The sequence below is a fragment of the Dipodomys spectabilis genome, unplaced genomic scaffold (genome assembly GCF_019054845.1).
Source record: "Dipodomys spectabilis isolate Male_0828 unplaced genomic scaffold, ASM1905484v1 ptg000141l, whole genome shotgun sequence".
Lineage (NCBI taxonomy): Eukaryota > Metazoa > Chordata > Mammalia > Rodentia > Heteromyidae > Dipodomys > Dipodomys spectabilis.
In genome coordinates this window covers 11,611,798-11,619,806 of record NW_024870818.1, presented here as the reverse complement: position 1 = coordinate 11,619,806, position 8,009 = coordinate 11,611,798, and positions in this window count along the sequence as shown.

Here is an 8,009-nt window from a genome sequence, read left to right as displayed (position 1 = left end):
ATGAAACAGTTACTCTAGCTCTAGTTCCCCAGTTCTTCAAAGGATACCAATTCTTTTTTCTGTTTCACAGAGAAAAACTACAAAGCAAGTGTGAATTTAAAACTCAAATTTTACTGTCTCTAGTATACAAATGAAAGAAAAATAAACGTGTTCAAATACTTGTGATTCGCATCTTCTATAACAGAATACTATTTCAGATAGAAAATGGTTTTAGATCAGATCTCTAAAAGTCCTCAAGATAAAATACTAGAATGTAGATGGTCCTAAAGGCAAACTGCAAAGAGATATGATTTAAAAATTTCAAAGTATATTTTCAAATCAGAGAAAAATATTTTAAAAATATATCCTGCTTCATGAGTAATATAAAATACTTCATTCTTCTAAATCTGAGCTGTCTACTACAAGTAGCCAATAACCAGCCACCTCTGAATATTCATTTCATCATACATGGAGAATGCATGTGATGTGCTGTACATATAAAATATGTATCAGATTCAAAGACTTCCTAAGGGAAAAACAAATGCAGAATAACTCAGTGTTTTCATATTTACTGCATGTAAAAATCATAATGTTGGAATATATGGGAATAAATAAAAAATGTAACTGACTTTAATTTTGCCTGTTTCTTTTTATATATAATATAAATTATAAATAAGGCTACTAGAAATCTTTTAAATTGTTCCTTTAATGCACATTATAGTTTTCTGATCAGCATTGACTAGGTAATATAGCACTGAATATTATATGTTAATTTGGAGTAATTGGATAGTTCTATGATAAAAATCTGTCAGTATCCTTTTTTTTGTCTTTGAGAAGAAAGAAGAGGAAGTGGCACTGTGGTTCAAAGTGGTAGAATGCTAGCCTTGAGCTGAAGAGTTTAGGGACAGGGCCCACGATAAGGAAGGAAGGAGGGAAGGAGGGAGGGAAGGAGGGAGGGAGGGAGGGAGGAAGGGAAGGAAGGAAGGGCAGGAAGGAAGGAAGGAAGGATGTGAGGGAATGAAGGGAAGGGAAGGGAAGGGAAAAGAGAAAGTATGTATGAAAATATGTATCCCTTACTATTTGGCCCTTCTAAACTGTGTATCTTTGAATGGATTAAGAAATACTAAAGCTATAGTCTGTTTTGGTTTGGTTTTGTTGTTTGTTTCTTTGATTTCATTATTTTTCCCCATTTGTGTTTATGTAGCCATTTTACTTTAACAATTTGTGATTTCTAATATGAACAGAATGCATGAAATGCTTCCTCATCTCCTTTTTTTGTTATTCTAGCAGGCTTGGGATTCACCAGATTGAAAATATAAAAATTTAATGACTCAGATTAATAGCTTCAGTTTGGCAATAACCAATTATCTTGAGAATCATATTTCATACATCTGTCCATGAAGTATCATGAGTGATAGTTATAGTGTGTTGCTGGTACTCCAAAACTAAAGTGTCTTAAGCAAGTGAAACCCATATCAAGGCTGACAATGATGTGATCCACCACTTCCAACCAACAGGTTCCAGGGTGATAGATGAAGAGATGCCCATGTAGTGATAGCTCAGAATATTTATTAAATAATTAATTATACCACCATGGGGCAAGGCATGAAGTTAACTGACAGATACGATTAAAACCGAAGATGTCCCCTACAACCTGCGCTTTTATAGGTTCAAATTGGACCAAGGATGTCTTAAGGAACCTATGAGGAAGCAAACAAAAGGGCATATTTGAAGAGACAGATACCAAGATATCAAAAAGCACCAAGATAAGCTATTTCAGTAACATATGCAGAATACAATAACTGCCTATAGAGACTCCTCCTGTCTTTTGGTCAGCTTACTGCAGGAAGGTCAGACACTCAGAATCCTGTCTTTACTTTGATTTAGGATTAAACAACCACACACCTGGGGTTCATATTCCAAGCACACCACGCAAATCTCCTGCAACAAGTCACACACGGTTCACACAGGACTCTACAGTTTGTACAGTAGTCAACATCAGCATCTGTTGCGCACCTTCTCCATATCTTTGAACTTAAGGGAACCAAATACCTCTGTCGGTGATTCCAGCCTTATTAGCTTATTGGAAATCTCCTTCTTGGAATTTTCCCCAACAAGACCCACCAATTTCCACATCTGCACTGGATTCATCTGCTCCTTTAATGGTCAGACCAATGACTGAGCAGTGAAATTCTTCCCTTGTTTAGTCCTTCCCTTATTAATAGAATTGCTAAGTATAAAAGCTTCTTCAAGCACTTAGTTATGGGAACTGTTACCTGAATTTACTGTTTTGTGCTGAATGATATCTCTTTCTCCTCCCCCAAAAAAAATAAATTCATATGGTACCGCCCAGCCCTCAATATCAGCCTGATTGTAAATAGCTTTTGGAGACATTCAGTTAAAGTGAAGCCTTTAGGATAGATTGTAACCAATCCAACTGAGATTCTTATAAGAACATTGAGACCAGGAAGGCTTGAACAGAGACTTTAAAGAATCCTTGTAAGACACAGCAAGAAGGCTGCCCTCTGCACACCAAGGAGAAAGGCCTCAGAGGAAATCAGACTAGCTAACACCTTGGTCTTGACCTTCTAGCTCCAGAACTAGGAGAAAAACAAACTGCTGTTTAAGGCACACAGTATGTGGTATTTTGTTCTGGCAGCCTAGCAAACTAACACAATTACCTTGTCCCAGTTGCCTAATTAGCTTGTTTTCTCATCTGTAAACAAACAGAAACAACTGAATCTCGATATATAGAGTGCTGGTGAAGGAAACTATAATATATTTGAAAGTTACAGAGGGTTATACAAATTAATAGCTCAGAGCCCCTTGCAAGTAATTTTACTTGTGTCTTAAGTCAGATATGACATGAGGGGGCACTGATAAATCCCCTAAATGTCATGTGATTAAAAGTCAGGTGGCTAGCTGTTAGAAATTGTGGATTTCAATGACCCTGATTTGTTTGCATTTGGTGATTGCTTTCAACACCTGAAGATGAAGAAAGATGCTTAAATAGGGATACAGGTTGACCCATTGTTACAATGAGATGTGTAATACATTGTTGAAAATGAACTTTACAACTTCAGGCGTGAGGGTGAGGGGAGGGAGGAATTGGGGAGGTAGGGAAGGAAGGGATGGTAGGGGAAAAACAATGGAGGGGGGGACAATGCTCGATAGGAAATGTACTCATTACTTACTCATGTAACTGTAACCCCTCTGTACAGTATCTTTACAATAAAAGCATATATATTAAAAATAATATAATAAGTATAAAAAAGATGAAGACAGATAAACAATAAGTATGAGAAGAGATGTTCTCTATGCCACCTCAATTCCACTCTTCTAAAAATAGGATGAAAATATCCTCTCAATATTTATTCTTGTTATTAGTTAAAAATAAGGTAAGAAAACCTGAAAACATTGACATTTAGAAAAATGAGTTGAGAGGAAACAGGAATAAACAGGAATTTTAATTAGACTTGTATAATATATTGAGGACATAACTAAAAAATGAGACGTTGACACAGAAATAATTGAAATGTATTTAATTTCAAGTTAAGGTGCCACTGAGGGCAACAGAACTAAATAGGGTATAAAGGAAAATAAAAGTGATTCTAAAAATACAAGCAGTCTTTTAGGAAATACTGAAATGTTTGTCCAAAAATATGCAGACATCACAAAATAATAAATGTGCAAAGTTAAATATTAGATCTCAAATTAAAATGCCCTTTCAGTTCCCAGATGTCTTAGAAATAAACTTGTGGGAACTAGAAGTCTGACACGGTGAACTTTTTTCTGAAATACAGAAGAAAAAGAAATAAAAGACCATCAGAACATGATATTGATGCTCTTGGCAGATGTCTTGATTTTTAGAAACTTGTCATTTTCTTCTGTGATGGCCATCTCAGTTTTTATTAGTTTGGTTTGGTTTTGGGGTTTTACAATACTGGGTTTTGAACTTAGGGTGTCACCCTTGCTTAGCAGACATCTTGTCACCTAAGCTTTGTGCCTAAACCAATCATTCTCAAATTTTAATGTGCTTCAGAATCCCTTAGAAGGCAAATAATTCCACATGGCTGGGTCCCAGGCCCAGATTTTCTGATGTAGGAGATCTGGTATGAAGTTTGATACTTTTGCATTTTTAATAAGTTATGAAGTGATGATTTTTCCTGCTTTGAGAGGCAAGTAGGCTATGATAAAGATGATATTGAGATCCAGTTAACACATGACTGAATATATTTATTTGCACAAATGGCATATGAGTACAGTCTCGATCATCTTTATCCTCAGTTTCCATGCTCATGGATGAAAACTATAAAATACGTATATAGACATTTTTCTTGTCACTATTCCCGCCATAATATAGTATGACAGCTATCTATATAGCACTGACGTTGTACTAGATATTCTAGGTAATCTACAGATGATTTGAAGCTTCAGGGATGTGATATGTGATGCTATGTCATTCTCTATGACTATTACTTGAGCATAGGACGATTTTTCAGGAGGATATATGCAGGGATACCAATAGACACCTGTATTTACACTTGTTACAACTGTCCATTAAAATAATAAGCTTTAGGGAAAAAATTTGAGGAAAAAGTAATTGATCTAGAAGACCACAGAAAACTGAAATCTATATGCCTTCTGGGAATAGGAGTATCAAACAGCAGTATGAAATGCTAGCACTAGCATTTGGTGTTAGAAGAACCTAACAAAGCTTGGGAAGTACTACACTAGAAAGACAGGAACATAAGGGAAAATCTACAGACAGAAAAATAAAGGACCAACACCCAAATCTCCAAACCTGTCCTGTTCCCTTGAACCCAAAATGCTAAATGCATGCAAAAAAATTGCAAGATCCTCCTTAGTGAAACTAATCAAGAGAGAAAAAATGCACAAGCACTGGTATTCAGTATTCCCCAGTGAATTAGTGTGGTCACCAACTAGCCTACATGGAAGACATCTAAAGTATCTCATGCACATAGAAAGAGGTTTCAATAAGTGTTTTAAAATATTCACATGTTTCATTGACTACTGACACATTCGTTAAATATGAATAGTTAAGCAAAGAAAGTCAGACATCTTAAAAATATACCTAACATGAAGACAAAGAACAAACCAATAGGGTTAAAAAATTTAGAGGGGCCTCAATTATTTACATTTTTCTGAGCTTCCATGTCCTCATGTGATATGGAGATTAAAATACCTACTTATAAGTTGTTCAAATTGTTTGTAAAAGAGAGAGAAAACAAAGTACTTGGCACAGTACCTAGCTGTGGCAAGTGTTCTTTCAATGGAATCTTAGAGAGAGAAGAAAAAAAAAGTAATTTCTGTATACTTTGGCTGCTTGCAACCAAATGTAAATGATCAATGCTACTGTTCTTGAGATCTGTGCATGGGATTCTTAAAGGTCAGACTTAAGGGTCAGACCAGATAGCTGTACAAAGGCAGAGAAAGAGGGCACAGCACACTTTTGCAGAGTGGGTAAACACTGATTTTGCTTCCACCAATAGGAGTTTGAGTTTTTTTGGTTGCTTGGTTTCTTGATTGGTTAACTGGCTGCTGTGTACCAGTACTAGGGCTTTAACTCAGGACCTCCAACTCACCTTCTTTGCCGTTTAACAAAATAATTTATGAACACAGTGCATCTTGATCAATGTTACCCTTTTCAACATTCTCACCCATCCCTCCCAACACCCCTCTATCATTTTTCTTAATTTTGTAGAGTATGTATTGAATTCTTGATTGTATTCTCCCCGTCCCTTCTACTCTTCATTCCTCTACTCCTCTCCCCTAAACCCCACATCATCCCTTTCTAGGGTCTCCCCTTAGCCCCATCCCACCCACTTCCTGGTGTTTATTTTGTTGAACTTTGACTTCATACTATTTGAGTTTGCCCTTGAATCCACCATATTGCAGTGAATACATTTGCATATACTTGCATACTGCCCAGCATGTTTACTTGTATGTTTATAAGCTATTTCTTTCTTCTACATATGAGGGAAAACATGGATCCTTTGCCTCTCCAGGTCTGATTTACTTCACATAATTTTTGCAGGTCTTTCCTTTTTTTTTTTTTTTTTTAACAAATGATACAATGTCATCTCTCCAATAGACAAATAAAATTTCATTGTGTATATGTAACACATTTTCTTGACCTATTCATCCATCAAGGGACATCTTGGTTGAATCCATACCTTGGCTTTGGTGAATATGCAATGAACATGAAATGCCTAGGAGTTGAATTGCTGAATCATAGGGTAGTTCTGTGTTTTGTTTTTTGAGGAACCTCCATACTGCTTTCCAAAGTGGTTGAACAAGTTTTCATTTCCACCAATAGTGTATTAGGGTTCCCTTTGGGCTGCAACCTCTCCAGCATGTTACTGTTTGTTTTCTTCATAATGGCCATTCTACCTTGGGTGAGGTAAAGTCTCAGTGTTTTTTTTTATTTCCATTTCCTTTTATGGTCAAGATGCTGAACATTTCTTCGGGTATCTATTGGCCATTTTTACTTCTTCTGAGAAGACTCTCTTTAGCTCCTCTGCCTATTTGGGTTCATTCTCTGAGTGTTGAGCCCATTTATTTAGCTTTTTTGCTGAAGGGTGATGCTCTATCATGCAAACTACACCCTCACTTCCAGTTTTTTACTGGTAATTGGAAGTTAAGAATCTCTCAGATTTGTCTGCCACTAGCTTTGAGTCAGGATACTCATATCTCAGTCTCCTGAGTAGCTTAGGTTATAGGTGTGAGCAATTGGAGTCTGGCCCCTATAAGAGTTTTTATTGTGTTGGGTGTGGGGTGTAATATTTCACTGTCAATACATATGCATTCTACGATATGATACCTCAAGAGCAATGGCTCTCCAGAGCCAATGTTAAAATACAGCTTATAATTCTGTATGTCTGGGTAGAGTCACAGAATTTGGATCCCAGTAAATTCCCAGGTGGCATTACTGCTGTTGGTCCCAGGAATGTAAGAAGCATTGTCCTAGAGAATGAGAGTTTTCTTCTAAAATGACATGGCATTCTTCAAAGCAACTGCCAACAGCTGCATAAGATTAAAATGGTCTTTAAGGAAGTACAGAAGATTCAACATTTTTCATACAATTACCTTTATCAACTGGCAGAAATAGAAAACAATAGAACCCCTGTTGACTTGAGAACCAAATTTAACCCAGCTACTTTGTAAATTGAAATCCACAACATCCTTTCTTCCCCAACAATTTAGTCTCATCTTTGAGGAACCTACAAAACCTTTACCCACTTTATTAGTACTAGCGCGTATGAAACATTACTGTAAATCATGCTTCAGTGTTTACAGAGTGGTTCGATAAAGTGGAAGATAACATAAGTTTGATACAAATGCTTACTCTCATTGCCCAAGAGGATAAACAAAAAATAAATTACATTCAAGGTGTTCAACCTTAGCAACAGGAATTTTGAAGGCATTCAATATCTACCAAAGCTAATCAGCTGCAACCTTCTGGGGATAAAATGGGTATTTCTATTTCTTCCCCAGGTTCTATGTGAGATGAACATAAAAGTAAAGGACTTTTTAAGAATAATATAACTTTTTATCATTCCTTTGTTTCCAACCACAAACAATAAAATGCTTGTGAAGCATTTTTAACATATTAAGAGTCTATTAAGTATACTAATTAACAACTGTTCATTGAATGTTTGGTATTCAAAAATGATATATACAGAAGGTAGAAAGGACTACTCTCAGGGAATATAAAAATGTCCATTTTGAGTACACGTGGGCATCTCTCTGTAACATATCACCTGCAGGAAGGAGTGAGCCTGTTTCCATACCATTGTATAAGGGATGGTTCCCTGGTCTCTTATCCTGAGCATCAGATCTGTGACTACACACAGGTGCTGAATCTCTTCAGCCCCATGCCCCTACCATAAATTTCTGAAGGAGTCCCTTCTACTGACTTCACCAAAGACATTCCATTCAGGCAACTCTCTCTCCCTCTGTAACAAGTATGGAAAGGGACAAGTCAGCGACCACCTCCCTGTTTCTAA